This window comes from Salvelinus alpinus, chromosome 12 (genome assembly GCF_045679555.1).
Source record: "Salvelinus alpinus chromosome 12, SLU_Salpinus.1, whole genome shotgun sequence".
NCBI lineage: Eukaryota > Metazoa > Chordata > Actinopteri > Salmoniformes > Salmonidae > Salvelinus > Salvelinus alpinus.
Window position 1 is genome coordinate 19,647,295 of NC_092097.1, and position 22,589 is coordinate 19,669,883.

Below are 22,589 nucleotides of genomic sequence, written 5' to 3' on the forward strand. Positions count from 1 at the left end.
TGTTACAATGAGCTGGGTGAATGGAATATGAATGACAGTCATCCAATACGCTGTCATAGAAATAAGGCCATGCTCATACAAAAAAAATAAAAAACTCCCTCATCTTAAACGGCATCGAACGCCACTGGCACACACAGATCCCACTTGAAGCACTTGTCTCATATTGAGAATGCACAGGCCTATATCTATTTAAGTTATAATTAGGTTTTGAAAATGACTTTGAATTTAGCCATACTCCAATGTAAATGTTATATTCCTATCCTCATTGACATTGGTTTACCATGATATGAGTGTTACACAATCTAGTTCTGGAACTGGGATATGAATACAAGCACTCTCACTTCCTAAAGTCATAACAAAATCACATTTTCTTCCAAAGCAATCCTGTATTCAGGTCAGTGTTCTCCCACTTTGAAAGTCAAGTGACCTAAAAATAAAGCAATAAAATACACACTGAGTTTATCTAGTCATCTCTGACTGTTCCTTGAGTCCCGAAAGGAGAGCAGGAGGAATAGAGAGAGTGGTGAAGCTAACAGAACCAATGGCTCCTCAGTTCTAATTCTGTCACTGTGTGTGGGTGTGTGAGTGTGTATGTGTGGTGGTATGTCTGTGTGTGCTCTCTGAGGTCAGGCTGTGTGTGTGCGAGGCTGCAGAATGATTTTCAAGGCGAGGTCGTAAGGTCACTACCATAGTGCGGTGGAAGGTGCCCAGACCCTCAGCAGAATATCAACTCTCCACCTCTTCTTGCATTTCTCTTCCATTTACATGGAGCCTCACGTCCGTCCTGGTCTTTGCCACTGGCAGGTAAAGAAAAGCGAAGGAGAATATCAGAGAGGAGTTCACACTCCATCCAGTCTGCCCAGGTCCACTTAAAGATGGGTATGATTAATAAACAAGTCAAGCACACTGTGTACAGTATCTGACTAAACTCTTAGACAGTCTGTAGTGCAGAGGGAAAGGACATATGTTATCTAAATTGGCAATACATTTAGCTGTGTCTATAAATGAATTAGGATGGTGACATCAATGACATAAGAAATGCAAGGAGGATAAGTCAAGCCATTCATGAACTTTTGATAATTATAAGTAAATAAATGTGCCGCTGCATGGTAGAGGCCTTTAAATGTATCATTCCCCATGCTTATTGTGATACCCTTCAACACTGACTATCCTGTTAGTGTTGTTTCTGGTCACGTCTCAGCATGGGACTTTGTGTATGTCAAGGTCAATGGCAGAGCAACAAAGGAGCGAAGCTCCAACCCATGGTGTCCCAGTGTATGACAGTCATTTATCTCCACTCTGTATTTCTGCTGTTAATCCGATTGGAGACAAAGGCCGTCATTCCCAATCACATTAACCATTTGGCATCTCCTCAGTCTCTTTCACTCTTAATCAATTTCAATACGAGCAACAATTTAACTTTATCGCATTGGGCACAACAACAAAAGATAATTTGTAATATCTGATTTGGGGGAGAGGGGGAAAATTAAAACATTTGAGGAGGGGGAAGAGGATGGGGAGAAATAGACAGGAAAGATGATGTGGAAATACATAATATGGAGGGAGAGAAAGAGGTATAGCAGAGTAAGAGTTTATCAATTCAAATAGACTGTCTGAGCAGTGATGGGGCTACTTGTTTTTTTGTTAGTTGTCTTGCCTGGGGATATGAAGTTGTTGCTCAATCCTTTAAATCATGTACAACTGAATTCTGGAGATGTTTCAGCCACTGTTCGATCTGTTATTTGTCTTACCACTAAGTAAAAGGATCACCCTTCCAGAAATGGGAAATGTGTTCAATTTCACTTTCTAATTTCACCGTTCAATCTCTTTTATCCTCTCTGGAAATGAGTTGCTTCAATCAAAAAGAGCAAGCAATGCAGATGCAGAAGCACAGCGGCTAGGAAAATCTCCCTAGAAGGCAAGGACCTATGAAGAAACCTAGAGAGGAACCAGGCTCCAGTGACACCACTTTGATTATTTGAAGATATTTTTTTTTAGATTTCAACCCAGCATTTAGAATGTGTGTTTCTGAGGCTTATAATTGTCCACTGGATGTACAGAGGGAGATTTTAATTTCTGCAAAAAACCATCCTCTCCTCAACTCCTCCGTCCTCTCTTCTCCGTGACCCGGAAACCGATAAGTGGTCAGGTAGTGTCAATTAGTTAGTAGGCGAACAGGAGGAGTGTCCTTGCCTCCTCACTAGTCTGAAGCACAAGAGTATCCTAACATGAGATCCGTCACACCCCTTTTATACCAGCTGTTGTTTAGAAAAGCATGCACATGCAGCATTTAGAAATGATATGCTACTTATCATTGTATCTATAAAATGTTTAGCACAACTAGTTACATATCGTTTTACTACTTAACACATTTAATGTACGATTCCACCCCTATAAATGACGACGTGCGAGTGAAGGAGAATGTCATTTCATACAAGCACATTTGTTTCCAGATATCCTCTCTTCCCCTCCTACCCTCGGTTACCATTGGCCTTTTAAAAGGAGGCGAGGAGAGGATGGAGGACAGGGGAGTCGATAACTTGGGGAAGATCTCAATTGCATACTCCTCGCGTCCTATCTCATCTCTCCTTCTGTCCTTCTCAAAACCTATTGCATGAGAAAGCCAGAGGTCCCTCCCCTCTGACCTTCTCCTCCAATGTGTTTTGAAAAGGAGACGAAGAGAGAGGATGTGAGGAGTACGCAATTGAGATTCTCCCCAGGCTTCCTTATTACGGGAAAAAGGAGGCGTGACAACAACGTTTTTTGAAGGTATGGCTACACAAGACTTAGCTGCATATGGAGATACATGTGGCCATTAAGGCCAGATCGTTTTTCAAGTTCATATATGACCAGCAAGGTCAAATAATAACCATGGTGGCTATAGAGGGTGCACCAGTTCAACACCTCAGGAGTCAATTGGCGCATTCCTCTGCCCAGGCGTTGCTGACGCATGCCAGGTCTTACAACGCCTGGATAGGTATTTTATGTATCAACTAATCACATCATGTTCTAGCAATCTGTCAGTCGATGACACAGCCGATGACCTGGCATGCAACCATTGGTTGATGTATGCAACATCTGAGCAGTTGGCTTTTTCATGCTTTAGCCATATCACCAGAGTTGCCTAGATGTGTGCGTGCTCAGGGAGCACTTGATCCAATGTCGGTTGAGGTGGGGCAGTAATTTTTTTTGAATAGTTGTCATAATAGTGTTTATAATAATGTTTTCCTTTCTTGTTTACTTACCTGTTGCCGTTTGTCAGGCACACATTCATATATTGAGTCGTTTTGTGCCAACATTTTAAGAGAAAAGTGGGGATAATATAGACTACCAGGCTACTTACCTGACACCACTTTGCTTTAGGGATAATATATTCTACTTTGCAGGCTTACAGACAGAAGGTATTTAAGTCAGTGGGCTTAGATGTTTCGGATGAGAAGTAAGGGAACAGACATGTATGATAGACTACGTTATGTGAAGTTTGACAACACTGAGTTTTTGAAACTGAGCCAAAGTGTCTTTTCTTGTCAAATATGTTTAGTTGTGTTCCTCTGTTCAGGCGAGGCAATACAACAACCAATGGATGAATTCCTACTGGTTCACGCTGGGTTCATAGCCGGAAAAAGTGTGCTAGCTGTTTTTGCGTTGTCGAAATTGCTCAGCGCTGTAGTTGTTCTCCCACACCTGGCTCATTACATTGAGGTCAGTGGAGGCTCCTCAGAGGAGAAAGGGGAGAACCATCCTTCTCAGTGAATTTCATTAAAAAAATACATATTTTTGGATAAAACTATACTAAATATAATCACGTAACCAAAAATGTTATTAAAACACTATTTTGCAATGAAGGTCTACAGTAGCCTCAACAGCACTCTGTAGGGTAGCACCATGGTGTAGCCGGAGGACAGCTAGCTTCCGTCCTCCTCTGTGTAATTTGACTTCAATACAAAACCTAGGAAGCTCATGGTTCTCACCCCCTTCCATAGACTTACACAGTAATTATGACAACTTCCAGAGGATGTCCTTCAACCTCTTGCAGCATGAACTGAAATGTTGTCCACCCAATCAAGGGACCAGATAACGAATCTAGTATTGAAAGCATTAGCTACAGCTAGCTAGCACTGCAGTGCATAAAATGTGGTGAGTAGTTGACTCAAAGAGAGAGAAAGACAGTAGTTGAACAGTTTTGAACAAATTCATTTCTTCCAAAATGAAAGAGAAACAAGAGAGAAATAGAGAGAGAGATTGTCATTTTCTTTCAATTTCAGTCTCAAATACTTAGCTATCAAATGCCGCTAGCCTACTGAAACACCCTGCTCAGAGGGATGCTATGTTAGGTAGCTGGCTATGACTTTCCAACACAACACTGGAACTCTTCCAAGTCAAGGTAAGCTTTTAGTTTTACAAATGTATTGCCACCGGGGCCTGCCGGTGTAACTGCTTACTGCTTACTGACTGTACACTGTAACGTCACTGCATGATTGTAGTGGGTTTACTAACGCTTTAGTTCCATTAGCTATGTTGACTATGACGTTACTTTAGCTAATATGGTGACATCAATGTGGGCTGTGTGTAGCGGTTTGGATTTTTTGCCTGGTCACATATAGCTGATGTGTTGTGCATTGAAGTCCACAAGCAAAGGGACAAGGTGAGAGGAGGAGAGCGCATAGATGTGAGAAGGAATACAACGTGGCTGCTATGAAAGTGAACTCTGTTTACTCAGGGTCAGGAGTGTATTCATCCCTCTGATTCTGTTGAAAAATAGAACGGGGATAGACATACATGAATTTGTCCAAACTCTTGTTTTTAAATGTTGTACTCATGATTACGCCCTATATCAGGTAGATGCAGGCCATGTATCACTGTCTGTCACCTCAAATTTGTCTCTCGACCTGTGTGCACCTACATTGTAAACTGTCATTCATAAGCTAGGTTGTAGCATCCTCATTATGGGTTGAGGAAAAAAATGTGTAACATGTAGTAGCCTTTTTGTATCAAGGCTCAGGAGAAGACCCAGATGCAGACAGTTTTGAAGTAATAGAAGTTTATTACAGAAATGGGGGAGAGGCAAACAACAGCTCAAGGGCAGGCAGAGGTCAGTAGTCCAGAGCAGAGTCTGAAAGGTACAGAACGGCAGGCTCAGGGTCAGGGCAGGCAGAGGTCAGTAATCCAGGTTGGTGTGACAAGGTACAGAACGGCAGGCAGGCTCAGGGCAGGCAGAATGGTCAAAACCGGGAAAGCTAGAAACAGGAACTAGAGAAAGACAGGAGCATGGGAAAACCGCTGGTAGGCTTGACGAAACAAACGAACTGGCAACAAACAGAGAACACAGGTATAAGTACACTGGGGATAATGGGGAAGATTGGTGATACCTGGAGGGGGGTGGAGACAAGCACAAAGAGGTGAAACAGATCAGGGTGTGACATTTTGTTGACAATACCATTTTGCCCTACTGATAAGGCTGCACGATGAGTTGATAAGCCAGTGTGAATGACTAGTGCATTGTTGTATGGAGATGATTGCCGACCTGAGGTGTTCCTTCTATTTATGTTATCAGAGTGTTGCCTACGGTAATTAACACAGCGACCATGTCACCAGTGTTGTATTGAGGTGCCTGCCAACCTTAGGTGCTTCCCACTAGGCAGCTGTGTTGCCGGTGGTAGCTAACATGCCAATTTTTTTATTCACATTATTTTATTTAAAGTAGGGGGACAACCCATACAAGAAATAACAAATATTGATAACCATCTAGATGTCACCTTCATAAATTTTTCTCAATGGGAAAGGCATGAATGGCAACAACACCGTGACGGTGTGGTAAGTACACTATATATACAAAACTATGTGGACACCCCTTCAAATTAGTGGATTCGGCTATTTCAGCCACAACATCGAGCACACAGTCATGCAATCTCAATAGACAAACATTGGCAGTAGATTAGCCTTACTGAAGAGCTCAGTGACTTTCAACGTGGCACCGTCATAGGATGCCACCTTTCCAAAAAGTCAGTTCATCAAATTTCTGCCCTGCTAGAGCTGCCCCTGTCAACTGTCATTGGACGCCAGTGATGAATCATGTTTCACCATCTGGCAGTCAGACGGACAAATCTGGGTTTGGCGTATACCAGGAGAACGCTACCTGCCGCAATGCATAGTGCCTGTTAAGTTTGGTGGAGGAGGAATAATGGTCTGGGGATATTTGTCATGGTTCTGGCTAGGCCCCTTAGTTCCACTGAAGGGAAATCTTAACGCTGCAGCATACAATGTGTCATAACTCTCCTGTGACGATCTGAAGGAACTACGGCATGCTCTCTCTCGTAGAGGGGGAGAGCGGGAAGTCAGCTGTTTTATGGTCGGTCATAAAATACTCTGCCCCTGTGCTCTGTAGTGTTCGAGAATGGAATGTAAACTGTGGAACACAGAGAGACCTTTAGAGATCAAAAGTTTGAATAATTAAACAATGTTTATATTTTTGAGAATGTGGGAATGGTCCGTGTGGTTGAGTGTGTTTCATTTGGTGATCTCATGAAGGACAGGAAACACACATAAATGTATCTCTTAATGTGTACATTTCCCAGCTGTCAGGTTTACATCTAGATATTGTGAAACATATGTGACTAAACATGAAACTATTTGTGAAAATATGTCATGTGAGGTTAACCTTCTAAATGAGAGTATGGTTTTCATATAAAGTTTAACTCGTCAGTGGCCACACCCCTGTGAGCCCAGACATCACATTAGGCGGCATAGAACTGCCCTTTCTTCCACAGAGTATAAAACCGACTTCCTAAAAAATTTACATTAAATCAGAGAACGCCGGGACGGATTCCCCACGTTGGAATGGCTACAATTCTATAGGCCATTAGACCAGAAAATATGGAGCTGACGCTACATGTTGAAATGGTTAAGAACTACAACTCCACCAAAGTACTAGACCACACAGCGTGGGGCATTGGGTACACAGCTGGAAATGGTTCAACTCTGAGACTATCGATTCACTACAGAAGTAAGAAATCCTAGGCCGTCGAACTAGTGTAAAAACCGACGCCGGGGATGAGAAGCAGGTACTGGAAGTCAAACATTTATTAAAAGGAACAGACAGGTAACAGGACAGAAACAGCGTCAGCACACGGGTGTACATTTGGACATTAATGGACATTTGAACTGTAATGCAGAGGCAGGGAACAGAGCAGGGAACCAGACAGATTTAGGGAAGGTAATGACAGAGGTGATTGAGTCCAGGTGAGTCCAATAATCGCTGATGCGTGTGACGGGGGGAAGGCAGGTGTGCGCAATGACAGCAGGAGTGTGCAATGCTGGGGAGCCTGGCGCCCTCGAGCGCCAGGGGGGAAAGTGGGAGCAGGCGTGACAGTACCCCCCCTCTAGGGGCGCCACCTGGCGTTCCACCTGAACAAGCCTGACGGCCCGGCCGAGGCACGGGCACTGGACAAGCCGGCTGGGCGTGAATCCCCGACGAACCGGCAGAGGCGTGAGACCCCGGTGAGCCGGCTGAGGCATAGGACCCTGACGATCCGGCTGAGGCACGAAGGCTTGTCGATCCCGCTGAGGCTTCGGAGCCCAATGATCCGTCGGAGGCGTAGCAGCCTGACGAGCCGGCTGGGTGTAAAAACCTGACGATCCGGCTGAGGCCTGACATGGGATGGGCACCTTCCGAGCCAACCGGGGCAAGAAACCTCTTGAGCCAGCTGGGGCGTGACAGCTAGACAAGCTGGCTTAGGCACCCCCAGTTCCATCGGTGTCGAGCCCCAGACCTGGCGTCACCACCAACTCAAACGTCAGCACTCCCCGATGCTTCGTATGATGGCTTCTGCATCCTGTAAGGACCGACGCCGGGGATGAGAAGCAGGTACGGGGAGTCAAACATTTAATAGGAACAGACAGGTAACAGGACAGAAACAGCATCAGCATACGGGTATACAAGGACATATGGACATTAATGCAGAAGCAGGGAACAGAGCGGGGAACCAGACAGATTTCGGGAATGTAATGACAGAGGTGATTGAGTCCAGGGGAGTCCAATAATCGCTGACGCGTGTGATGGGGGGAAGGCAGATGTGCGTAATGATGGCAGGTGTGTGCAATGCTGGGGAGCCTGGTGCCCTCGAGTGCCAGGGGGGAAGAGCGGGAGCAGGCATGACAACCAGTCTGCAGCTGGAAATGTACGAAACCTAAGACAAGAATACCGACAACCGCCGAAACATCTATTCTATACGACAACCATGGGTACGCCTGCCTTATATCCATTATGAACACAACCAGAGACTTTCTGTCGATTGACTCTCCAGCAGACGGACCGGCGACCACAGAGAGAAACAGCAAGACATACACTCGTAAATATGTAAATTGCAATTTATTTTCGAATGAGCAGCCGTTCATGTAAAGTATTAGCAATGTCTATGAGTTTAAATATAAGGTATGAGTTTCCTGCTCTTGAGCGGTCCACACCCCCTTTTCTTCATCTACTAAGCCGTCATACCGGTTTATCCCACTAAGGATCTATCAATGCATTGTGTTAGTAACCAATAAATATCAAATCAAATCAAATCAAATTTTATTTGTCACATGCGCTGAATACAACAGGTGTAGACCTTATAGTGAAATGCTTACTAACAAGCCCTTAAAGGCATAGTCAACTTAGTGTATGTTAACCTCTGACCCACTGGAATTGTGATACAGTGAATTATAAGTGAAATAATCTCTCCGTAAACAATCTTTTGAAAAATGACTTGTGTCATGCACAAAGTAGATGTCCTAACCCTACTTGGCAAAACTATAGTTTGTTAACAATACATTTGTGGAGTGGTTGAAAAACGAGTTTTAATGACTCCAAACTAAGTGTATGAAAACTTCCGACTTCAACTGTATATATTAAAGTTGTATTGCTCTTGGCATGGATCTCACTCTGCCTCACCTACCTCAAATATGTTCTATGTCTTGGTGTCTCAGTCCAACGCAACTTCCTAGCTTAGCCCATCCGTTTTATGTTTTAACTTATGGCGGGGAGTTGATCTATTATCATATTTGTGCATTATCTTTAGTAGCTGGTGAGAATGCATGGCATTGTAAACAATGATAGGACATTTTGGCCCCAGTAAATGCCACATTTCTTCATATCAGGTCAGGAATTGGTAACTGGAGGCGAGACATGCAATGGAGCATATCTAATTGCATTTCTTAACTTCTTATGGCTGCAGGGGCAGTATTGAGTAGCTTGGATGAAAGGTGCACAGAGGTGCACAGAGTAAATGGCCTGCTCCTCAGTCATAGTTGCTAATATATGCATATTATTATTAGTATTGGATAGAAAGCACTCTGAAGTTTCTAAAACTGTTTGAATTATGTCTGTGAGTATAACAGAACTCATATGGCAGGCAAAAACCTGAGAAGAAATCCAAACAGGAAGTGGGAATTCTGAGGCTGGTCGATTTTCAACCAAGATCCTATTGAAATCACAGCGAGATATGGATGAGTTTTCACTTCCCACGGCTTCCACTAGATGTCAACAGTCTATAGAACCTTGTCTGATGCCTATACAGTGAATGGGGGCCGAATGAGAGGGGAATTAGTCAGGTTTGCCATGACCTGACCATGCTTTGACCATGCGCGTTCACATGAGAGGGAGCTCTGTTCCATCGCTCATCTGAAGTCAATGTAATTCTCCGGTTGGAACGTTATTCAAGATTTATGTTAAAAACATTCTAAAGATTGATCCAATACATCGTTTGACATATTTCTATTGACTGTTACGGAACTTTTGGACATTTCGTCAGCTTTTAGTGAACGCGCTTCCTGACGTTGGATTTGTTTACCAAACACGCTACAAAAATAGCTATTTGGACATAAATGATGGACATTACCGAAAAAAATGAAAATTTCTTGTGGAAGTGGGAGTCCTGGGAGTGCATTCCGACGAAGATCAGCAAAGGTAAGTGAAGATTTATAATGCTTTTTATGAGTTTTGTTGACTGCACAATTTGGCGGGTAACTGTATGTCTTGCTTTTGTGGCTGAACGCTGTTTTCAGATGATTGAATATTGTGTTTTGCCGTAAAGCTTTTTGAAATCTGACACAGAGGTTGCATTAAGAACAAGTGTATATTTAATTATATGGAAAACATTTATCTTTCATCAAAGTTTATGATGAGTATTTCTGTTATTTGACATGGCTCTCTGCAATTTCTCCGGATATTTTGGAGGCATTTCTGAACATGGCGCTAATGTAAACTGAGGTTTTTGGATATAAATATGAACTTAATCGAACAAGACATATATGTATTGTGTAACATGAAGTCCTATGAGTGTCATCTGATGAAGATCATCAAAGGTTAGTGATTAATTTTATCTCTATTTGTGCTTTTTGTGACTCCTCTCTTTGGCTGGAAAAATGGCTGCATTTTTCTGTGAGTTGGTGGTGACCTAACATAATCGTTTGTGGTGCTTTCGCTGAAAAGCCTATTTGAAATCGGACACTTTGGTGGGATTAACAACAAGATTACCTTTAAAATGGTATAAGATACATGTATGTTTGAGGAATTTTAATTATGAGATTTCTGTTGTTTGAATTTGGCGCCCTGCACTTTCACTGGCTGTTGTCATATCATCCCGTTAACGGGATTGCAGCCATAATTAACATGTACTCATTACTTATATTTGGTCACAAGGAGAAGAGCAAGAACACAGTTATTCGATTAATTGGATTATAATGCAAGTAGATCATACAGAATTATCACCATTACGCTTTGAATGTACAGCTTTTCTTTCTGGTGGGGTATGGATAGGTCTACAGTAGCTTTGAAGTAAAGAACACAACACATTTGACTGTCCTCAGTCTTGTGCTCTACTACTTGGAATGTGTAGATTCCCATTCACAGCTTGTAGACTCTATAATGTAGAGGAACACATTTTCAAACAACCTTCATCTATAGAAGCAGAGAGGAAGAGGCAAAGGGAGAGGGTTTACTCTGCCCAAAATCTGTCCTTGAAAATTAGACCAGTTAGGAATTTTTGTATGGTCAATGAGAGAGCGTCAAATTTGGCCAACAAAATGTTCTATTGCTAATTTGCTTTGTGAGGCTTATTTGATTGAATATAAATGTTGTAATGGTTAAGTTGTAACGAATGCACTGATATACAGTCGGGTCTGAAATTATTGACACCCTTCATAAGGATGAGCAATATTGACTGGATTTGTATTTAGTATGGACCCCCATTAGTTACTACCAAGACAGCAGCTACTCTTCCTGGGGTCCAGCAGAATTAAGGCAGTTATACCATTTTTTAAACATTACAATACATTTCACAACAGATTTCACAACATGTTAAGTGTGTGGCCTTAGGCCACTATTCTACTACCACACATCTACAACACAAAATCCATATGTACATGTGTGTATAGTGCATATGTTATCGTGTGTGTGTATGCATGTGTCTGTGCCTGCGTGTGTGTCTCTTCACAGTCCCTGCTGTTCCATAACGTGTATTTTTATCTGTTTTTTAAAATCAGATTGTATTGCTTGCATGAGTTACTTGATGTGGAATAGAGTTCCATGTAGTCATGGCTCTCTGTAGTATTGTGCACCTCCCATAGTCTCTTCTGGACTGTGAAGAGACTTCTGGTGGCATGTCTTGAGGGGTATGTGTAACCGGTGTGAAATGGCTAGCTAGTTAGTGGGGTGCGCGCTAATAAATCAAATCAAATCCAATTGAGCTAACACTGGGCTAACACTGGGCTAACACTGGGCTAACACTGGGCTAACACTGGACTAACACTGAGCTAACACTGGAATAACACTGGACTAACACTGGGCTAACACTGGGCTAACACTGAGCTAACACTGGACAATGTACATGCAAGAGAATACAATGACGTACAGGGTTAAGGGAGTACAGTATGTCACCTCATCAGCCCCCCTCTCCTTTACCTCCTTCATATCCATCATTAAGACACAACTGTATCATACAGCTGGGACGTATTTATTAGTAGATACTTGAATCACTCCTAAATCTTCATATTATGCCCCAGTACCTTTTCACAGCTCAAATCCCCACGTCTTCAGACAGAAAAAAAGTCTGTGGCTTACTGCATAATTCAAATCAAATGAAATTTTATTGGTCACATACACATGGTTAGCAGATGTTAATGCGAGTGTAGCGAAATGCTTGTGCTTATAGTTCCGACCATGCAGTAATATCTAACAAGTATCTAACAATTTCACAACAACTACCTTATACACACAAGTGTAAAGGAATGAATAAGAATATGTACTTATAAATACATGGATGAGCGATGGCCGAACGACATAGGCAAGATGCAGTAGATGGTATGGAGTACAGTGTATACATATGAGATGAGTAATGTAGGGTATGTAAACATGATATAAAGTGGCATTGTTTAAAGTGACTAGTGATACATTTATTACATCCAATTTTATATTATTAAAGTGGCTAGAGATTTGAGTCACTATGTTGGCAGCAGCCACTCAATGTTAGTGATGGCTGTTTAACAGTCTGATGGCCTTGAGAAGCTGTTTTTCAGTCTCTCGGTCCCCGCTTTGATGCACCTGTACTGACCTCGCCTTCTGGATGATAGCGGGGTGAACAGGCAGTGGCTCGGGCGGTAGTTGTCCTAGATGATCTTTTGGCCTTCCTGTGACATCGGGTGGTGTAGGTGTCTTGGAGGGCAGGTAGTTTGCCCCCGGTTATGCGTCGTGCAGACCTCACTACCCTCTGGAGAGCCTTGCGGTTGTGGGCGGAGCAGTTGCCGTACCACGTGGTGATACAGCCCGACAGGATGCTCTCGATTGTGCATCTGTAGAAGTTTGTGAGTGTTTTTGGTGACAAGCCGAATTTCTTCAGCCTCCTGAGGTTGAAGAGGCGCTGTTGCGCCTTCTTCACCACGCTGTCTGTGTGGGTGGACCATTTCAGTTTGTCCGTGATGTGTACGCCGAGGAACTTAAAACATTCCACCGACTGTCCGGTCGATGTGGATGTGGGCGGTGCTCCCTCTGTTGTTTCCTGAAGTCCACGATCATCTCCTTTGTATTGTTGACAATGAGTGTGAGGTTGTTTTCCTGACACCACACTCCGAGGGCTCTCACCTCCTCGCTGTAGGCCGTCTCGTCGTTGTTGGTAATCAACCCTACCACTGTAGTGTCGTCTGCAAACTTGATGATTGAGTTGGAGGCGTGCATGGCTATGCAGTCATGGGTGAACAGGGAGTACAGGAGAGGGCTGAGAACGCACACTTGTGGGGCCCCAGTGTTGGGGATCAGCGGGGTGGAGATAGCGTTTCAATCGATGACATCACTCGCTCTGCAAGGGCCGCGGCTTTTGTGGAGTGATAGGTAACGATGCTTCGAGGGTGTCAGTTGTTGATGTGTGCAGAGGGTCCCTGGTCCGAGCCCAGGTAGGGGCAAGAAGAGGGATGGAGGCAATGCTGTTACATATGCGTATAGTGTTGAGTCATCAGACACACAGGCTTTATTCAGAGCCAATGGCAGGTCATTAGTAAAGATTGAAAAAAGTAAGGGGCTTAGACAGCTGACCTGGAGAATGTCTGACTACCTGAATTATGCTGGAGAGGCTTCCATTAAAGAACACCCTCTGTCTTCTGTTAGACAGTTAACTCTCGATCCACAATATCGTAGGGGATGTAAAGCCATAACACATACGTTTTTCCATCAGCAGATTATGATCGATAATGTCAAAAGCTGCACTGAAGTCTAACAAAACAGCTTCCACAATATTTTTATTATCAACTTATCTCAGCCAATCATCAGTCATTTGTGTAAGTGTCATACATGTTGAATGCCCTTCCCTATATGCGTGCTAAAAATATGTTGATAATTAGTTTACTGTGAAATAGCATTGTATCTGTTCAAACACAATCTTTTCTAAAAGTTTACTAAAGGTTAGTAATAGGATGTTGGTCGATTGTTTGAGACAGTGACGGCTGCTTTGCTATCCTTGGCCTGAGGGCACACACTTTCCTGTAGGCTTAGACTGAAGATATGGCAAATAGGAGTGGCAATATCATCCGCTATTATCCTCACTCATTTTCCATTGAAGTTTTCAGACCCAAATGGCTTGTCATTGTTGATAGACAACAATAATTGTTTCACCTGTTCCACACTCACTTTACAGAATTCAAAATGACACAATTTGGAAGGTTTGTTTTTAGCATGTCATGTCTAAGTTGGCTAACCTTGCCAATGACAAAAATAATCAAAGTAGTTGGAAAAATCTGTGGTTTTTGTGATAAATGAGCCATCTGATTCAATGAACGATGAAGTCGAGTTTGCCTTTTTGCCCAATATGTCATTTAAGGGGCTCCAAAGCTTTTTACTATCATTCTTAATAATTCATCTTTCTTTCAGAGCATGGTTTTTTCATTTTAGTTTAGTCACATGATTTCTCAATTTACAGTATGCTTGCCAATCGGCTGTGCAGCGAGATTTATTTGCCATTCCTTTTGACTCATCCCTCTCAACCAAACAAATGTTCAATTCCACATCAATCCACAAGGATTGAATAGTCTTTACAGTCATTTTCTTCATGGGGCATGCTTATTAATAACTGGAATAAGCAATTTCATAAATGTGTCAAGTGCAGTGTCTGGTTGCTCCTCATTACACACCACAGACCAGCACATTTTACATCTTCAACATAGGAATCACTACAAAACGTATTGTACGACCTCCGATTAGGCCCAGCCTTTGGAACTTTGGTTTTCTTAGATATGGCTACTATATTATGTTCACTACATCCAATTGATTAGAGCAGATTTCTGCAGCATTAGTAAAGATGTTGTCACGCCCTGACCATAGTTTGCTTTGTATGTTTCTATGTTTTGTTTGGTCAGGGTGTGATCTGAGTGGGCATTCTATGTTGTATGTCTAGTTTGACTATTTCTATGTGTTTGGCCTGATATGGTTCTCAATCAGAGGCAGGTGTTTGTCGTTGTCTCTGATTGGGAACCATATTTAGGTAGCCTGTTTTGTATTGTGGGTTGTGGGATATTGTTCCTGTGTTTTTTGTATTTTCACCGTTTAGGACTGTTTAATTTTGTTTCTCGTGTTTTGTAGTTTTTGTTAGATTATTTGTGTACATTAAAATGGATAATCATCACGCTGCATTTTGGTCCTCCTCTCTTTCTCCTAACTACGAACGTTACAGATGTGATCAATATATGTGGATGATTTAATTCCTGTGATGTTTGTAAATACCCTGGTAGGTTGACTGACATCCTGAACCAGGTTGCAGGCACTGGTTCCAGTTTGACGTTTTTTCTTGAGTGGGCAGCTTAATGAAAGGCAGTCAATATTTAGCACACCCAGACAATGTACCTCTCTGTTGATACATTATCAAGCATTTCACACATATTATCCAGATACTGACTGTTAGCTCTTGGTGGTCTATAGCAGCTTCCCACAAGAATGGGCTTAAGGTGAGACAGGTGTACCTGTAGCCATATTACTTCAACAGCATTCGATATGATATCCTCTCCAAGCTTTACAGGAATATGACTTTGAACAAACACAGCAACACCTCCACCATTGGCATTCCAGTTTCTTCTGAAGATGTTGAAACCATGTATTGCTACCTTTGTATCATCAAAGGTATTATCTAAGTGAGTGTTGTGTTTGAGATGATAGTGGAGGGTGAGCAGCACACGGTGGACTTCCTACTAGGACAAACTGCCTCAGTGCTAACGGTATAACTCAGGTTAGTTATTATTATTGCATACAATAGCTGTAGAATCTTCAGAAGTATTCAGACGTGTTAGAGGGAGATAAATGAGGTTGCTTACATTATAACTGCCAATGACCCTGGGACAATGTACATTTCCAGCAGCACTATGACAACTTAGTGACACAATGGTAGTGATCATCTGAGCAGGGCTTGGGTCACTGATAAGTCATTGTCTCACCACAGCCTTGAAATGTGCGGACAGGGTCCAGGAGCTAAGATGATTTGGATGGACTCCGTCATCCCTGTAGAGCATCTTCCAAAAGGTGTAAAAGTTACCAATAAATGTTATGCCAGCAGAGCTACAGTAGTGTGTTAGCCAAGTAAAGTTTGTTTTATTCACTGCTTTAGCACACTCTGCCAACCCGGATGTTTTAGCCGTGTCTGAATCCTGGCTTAGAAAGACCACCAAAAATTCTGACATTTTCATCCCCAACTACAAGATTTTCAGACAAGATAGAACGGCCAAAGGGGGCGGTGTTGCAATCTACTGCAAAGATTGCCTGCAGAGTTCTGTTTTACTATCCAGGTCTGTTCCCAAACAATTTGAACTTCTACTTTTAAAAATCCACCTCTCTAAAAACAAGTCTCTCACCGTTGCCGCCTGCTATAGACCACCCTCTGCCCCCAGCTGTGCTCTGGACACCATATGTGAACTGATTGCCCCCCATCTATCTTCAGAGCTCGTGCTGCTAGGCGACCTAAATTTGAACATGTTTAACACCCCAGCCATCCTACAATCTAAGCTTGATGCCCTCAATCTCACACAAATGATCAATGAACCTACCAGGTACCACCCCAATTCCGTAAACACGGGTACCCTCATAGATATCATCCTAACCAACTTGCCCTCCAAATACACCTCTGCTGTTTTCAACCAAGATCTCAGCGATCACTGCCTCATTGCCTGCATCCGTAATGGGTCAGCGGTCAAACGACCTCCACTCATCACTGTCAAACGCTCCCTGAAACACTTCAGCGAGCAGGCCTTTCTAATCGACCTGGCCGAGGTATCCTGGAAGGATATTGATCTCATTCCGTCAGTAGAGGATGCCTGGATATTTTTTTTAAATGCCTTCCTCACCATCTTGAATAAGCATGCCCCATTCAAGAAATTTAGAACCAGGAACAGATATAGCCCTTGGTTCTCTCCTGACCTGACTGCCCTTAACCAACAGAAAAACATCCTATGGCGTTCTGCATTAGCATCGAACAGCCCCCGTGATATGCAACTTTTCAGGGAAGCTAGAAACCAATATACACAGGCAGTTAGAAAAGCCAAGGCTAGCTTTTTCAAGCAGAAATTTGCTTCCTGCAACACAAATTCAAAAAGGTTCTGGGACACTGTAAAGTCCATGGAGAATAATAACACCTCCTCCCAGCTTCCAACTGCACTGAAGATAGGAAACACTGTCACCACCGACAAATCCACTATAATTGAGAATTTCAATAAGCATTTTTCTACGGCTGGCCATGCTTTCCACCTGGCTACCCCTACCCCGGTCAACAGCACTGCCCTCCCCTCTGCTACTCGCCCAAGCCTTCCCCATTTCTCTTTCTCCCAAATACAGTCAGCTGATGTTCTGAAAGAGCTGCAAAATCTGGACCCTTACAAATCAGCCGGGCTAGATAATCTGGACCCTTTCTTTCTAAAACTATCTGCTGAAATTGTTGCCACCCCTATTACTAGCCTTTTCAACCTCTCTTTCGTGTCGTCTGAGATTCCCAAAGATTGGAAAGCAGCTGCGGTTATCCCCCTCTTCAAAGGGGGGGACACTCTTGACCCTAACAGCTACAGACCTATATCTATCCTACCCTGCCTTTCTAAGGTCTTCGAAAGCCAAGTCAACAAACAGATTACCGACCATTTCGAATCCCACCACACCTTCTCCGCTATGCAATCTGGTTTCAGAGCTAGTCATGGGTGCACCTCAGCCACGCTCAAGGTCATAAACGATATCTTAACCGCCATCGATAGGAAACAATACTGTGCAGCCGTATTCATTGACCTGGCCAAGGCTTTTGACTCTGTCAATCACCACATCCTCATCGGCAGACTCGACAGCCTTGGTTTCTCTAATGATTGCCTCGCCTGGTTCACCAACTACTTCTCTGATCGAGTTCAGTGTGTCAAATCGGAGGGTCTGTTGTCCGGGCCTCTGGCAGTCTCTATGGGGGTGCCACAGGGTTCAATTCTTGGACCGACTCTCTTCTCTGTATACATCAATGATGTCGCTCTTGCTGCTGGTGATTCTCTGATCCACCTCTACGCAGACGACACTATTCTGTATACTTCTGGCCCTTCTTTTGACACTGTGTTAACAACCCTCCAGGCGAGCTTCAATGCCATACAACTCTCCTTCCGTGGCTTCCAATTGCTCTTAAATACAAGTAAAACTAAATGCATGCTCTTCAACCGATCGCTGCCTGCACCTGCCCGCCTGTCCAACATCACCACTCTGGACGGCTCTGACTTAGAATATGTGGACAACTACAAATACCTAGGTGTCTGGTTAGACTGTAAACTCTCCTTCCAGACTCACATCAAACATCTCCAATCCAAAGTTAAATCTAGAATTGGCTTCCTATTCCGCAACAAAGCATCCTTCACTCATGCTGCCAAACATACCCTTGTAAAACTGACCATCCTACCAATCCTCGACTTCGGTGATGTCATTTAACATTTAACATTTAACATTTAAGTCATTTAGCAGACGCTCTTATCCAGAGCGACTTACAAATTGGTGCATTCACCTTATGATATCCAGTGGAACAACCACTTTACAATAGTGCATCTAACTCTTTTAAGGGGGGGGGGGGTTAGAAGGATTACTTTATCCTATCCTAGGTATTCCTTAAAGAGGTGGGGTTTCAGGTGTCTCCGGAAGGTGGTGATTGACTCCGCTGACCTGGCGTCGTGAGGGAGTTTGTTCCACCATTGGGGTGCCAGAGCAGCGAACAGTTTTGACTGGGCTGAGCGGGAACTGTACTTCCTCAGAGGTAGGGAGGCGAGCAGGCCAGAGGTGGATGAACGCAGTGCCCTTGTTTGGGTGTAGGGCCTGATCAGAGCCTGAAGGTACGGAGGTGCCGTTCCCCTCACAGCTCCGTAGGCAAGCACCATGGTCTTGTAACGGATGCGAGCTTCAACTGGAAGCCAGTGGAGAGAGCGGAGGAGCGGGGTGACGTGAGAGAACTTGGGAAAGTTGAACACCAGACGGGCTGCGGCGTTCTGGATGAGTTGTAGGGGTTTAATGGCACAGGCAGGGAGCCCAGCCAACAGCGAGTTGCAGTAATCCAGACGGGAGATGACAAGTGCCTGGATTAGGACCTGCGCCGCTTCCTGCGTGAGGCAGGGTCGTACTCTGCGAATGTTGTAGAGCATGAACCTACAGGAACGGGTCACCGCCTTGATGTTAGTTGAGAACGACAGGGTGTTGTCCAGGATCACGCCAAGGTTCTTAGCACTCTGGGAGGAGGACACAATGGAGTTGTCAACCGTGATGGCGAGATCATGGAACGGGCAGTCCTTCCCCGGGAGGAAGAGCAGCTCCGTCTTGCCGAGGTTCAGCTTGAGGTGGTGATCCGTCATCCACACTGATATGTCTGCCAGACATGCAGAGATGCGATTCACCACCTGGTTATCAGAGGGGGGAAAGGAGAAGATTAATTGTGTGTCGTCTGCATAGCAATGATAGGAGAGACCATGTGAGGATATGACAGAGCCAAGTGACTTGGTGTATAGCGAGAATAGGAGAGGGCCTAGAACAGAGCCCTGGGGGACACCAGTGGTGAGAGCACGTGGTGCGGAGACAGATTCTCGCCACGCCACCTGGTAGGAGCGACCTGTCAGGTAGGACGCAATCCAAGCGTGGGCCGCGCCGGAGATGCCCAGCTCGGAGAGGGTGGAGAGGAGGATCTGATGGTTCACAGTATCAAAGGCAGCCGATAGGTCTAGAAGGATGAGAGCAAAGGAGAGAGAGTTAGCTTTAGCAGTGCGGAGCGCCTCCGTGACACAGAGAAGAGCAGTCTCAGTTGAATGACTAGTCTTGAAACCTGACTGATTTGGATCAAGAAGGTCATTCTGAGAGAGATAGCAGGAGAGCTGGCCAAGGACGGCACGTTCAAGAGTTTTGGAGAGAAAAGAAAGAAGGGATACTGGTCTGTAGTTGTTGACATCGGAGGGATCGAGTGTAGGTTTTTTCAGAAGGGGTGCAACTCTCGCTCTCTTGAAGACGGAAGGGACGTAGCCAGCGGTCAAGGATGAGTTGATGAGCGAGGTGAGGTAAGGGAGAAGGTCTCCGGAAATGGTCTGGAGAAGAGAGGAGGGGATAGGGTCAAGCGGGCAGGTTGTTGGGCGGCCGGCCGTCACAAGACGCGAGATTTCATCTGGAGAGAGAGGGGAGAAAGAGGTCAAAGCACAGGGTAGGGCAGTGTGAGCAGAACCAGCGGTGTCGTTTGACTTAGCAAACGAGGATCGGATGTCGTCGACCTTCTTTTCAAAATGGTTGACGAAGTCATCAGCAGAGAGGGAGGAGGGGGGAGGAGGGGGAGGAGGATTCAGGAGGGAGGAGAAGGTGGCAAAGAGCTTCCTAGGGTTAGAGGCAGATGCTTGGAATTTAGAGTGGTAGAAATTGGCTTTAGCAGCAGAGACAGAAGAGGAGAATGTAGAGAGGAGGGAGTGAAAGGATGCCAGGTCCGCAGGGAGGCGAGTTTTCCTCCATTTCCGCTCGGCTGCCCGGAGCCCTGTTCTGTGAGCTCGCAATGAGTCGTCGAGCCACGGAGCAGGAGGGGAGGACCGAGCCGGCCTGGAGGATAGGGGACATAGAGAGTCAAAGGATGCAGAAAGGGAGGAGAGGAGGGTTGAGGAGGCAGAATCAGGAGATAGGTTGGAGAAGGTTTGAGCAGAGGGAAGAGATGATAGGATGGAAGAGGAGAGAGTAGCGGGGGAGAGAGAGCGAAGGTTGGGACGGCGCGATACCATCCGAGTAGGGGCAGTGTGGGAAGTGTTGGATGAGAGCGAGAGGGAAAAGGATACAAGGTAGTGGTCGGAGACTTGGAGGGGAGTTGCAATGAGATTAGTGGAAGAACAGCATCTAGTAAAGATGAGGTCAAGCGTATTGCCTGCCTTGTGAGTAGGGGGGGAAGGTGAGAGGGTGAGGTCAAAAGAGGAGAGGAGTGGAAAGAAGGAGGCAGAGAGGAATGAGTCAAAGGTAGACGTGGGGAGGTTAAAGTCACCCAGAACTGTGAGAGGTGAGCCATCCTCAGGAAAGGAACTTATCAGGGCGTCAAGCTCATTGATGAACTCTCCAAGGGAACCTGGAGGGCGATAAATGATAAGGATGTTAAGCTTGAAAGGGCTGGTAACTGTGACAGCATGGAATTCAAAGGAGGCGATAGACAGATGGGTCAGGGGAGAAAGAGAGAATGTCCACTTGGGAGAGATGAGGATCCCAGTGCCACCACCCCGCTGACCAGAAGCTCTCGGGGTGTGCGAGAACACGTGGGCAGACGAGGAGAGAGCAGTAGGAGTAGCAGTGTTATCAGTGGTAATCCATGTTTCCGTCAGTGCCAAGAAGTCGAGGGACTGGAGGGAAGCATAGGCTGAGATGAACTCTGCCTTGTTGGCCGCAGATCGGCAGTTCCAGAGGCTGCCTGAGACCTGGAACTCCACGTGGGTCGTGCGCGCTGGGACCACCAGGTTAGAGTAGCAGCGGCCACGCGGTGTGAAGCGTTTGTATGGTCTGTGCAGAGAGGAGAGAACAGGGATAGACAGACACATAGTTGACAGGCTACAGAAGAGGCTACGCTAATGCAAAGGAGATTGGAATGACAAGTGGACTACACGTCTCGAATGTTCAGAAAGTTAAGCTTACGTTGCAAAAAATCTTATTGACTAAAATGATATAGTACTGCTGGCTGGTGAAATAGGCTAGCTAGCAGTGGCTGCGTTGTTGACTTTGTTTGAAAGTGTAGCTGGCTAGGTAACCTCTAACTGGCTAGGTAACCTCGACAATTACTCTAGACTACACAATTATCTTGGATACAAAGACGGCTATGTAGCCAGCTAAGATCAAACAAATCAAACTGTTGTACTGTAATGAAATGAAATGTAATACTACCTGTAATACTACCTGTGGAGCAAAGCGGAATGCAACTACTCGCTCCAAACCAAACCGGGAGTGCGTATCGTAGAGGGAGAGGCAATAGAAGTGTTGTTTCTTGTATTATTGTCTTTTGTGTCTTTAGAGGACTGCTTCACCTTAATGTCCCCTTTCCCTTTTCTTCTGTCCTTATTTTGTCCCACTTTGTCCCTTCTTTGTCCCTTCTTCTCTTCTGCCAACTAGACACTCCTTGTTAGCTAGCTAGCTTCTTTCAGGAATGTCCCTAGCAACTGCCTAGCAACAGGTAAACAACTTAGCTAGCTAAGAAAACGGTATAATTTTATGAAAAATTGTTACTTTTTCAAAAGCCTTTCTTCTATTTACAAAATAGCCTCCAAAACCCTACTCAATAAATTGGATGCAGTCTATCACAGTGCCATCCGTTTTGTCACCAATGCCCCATATACTACCCACCACTGCGACCTGTACACTCTCGTTGGCTGGCCCTCGCTTCATACTCGTCGCCAAACCCACTGGCTCCAGGTCATCTACAAGACCCTGCTAGGTAAAGTCCCCCCTTATCTCAGCTCGCTGGTCACCATAGCAGCACCTACCTGTAGCACGCGCTCCAGCAGGTATATCTCTCTGGTCACCCCCAAAACCAATTCTTCCTTTGGCCACCTCTCCTTCCAGTTCTCTGCTGCCAATGACTGGAACGAACTAC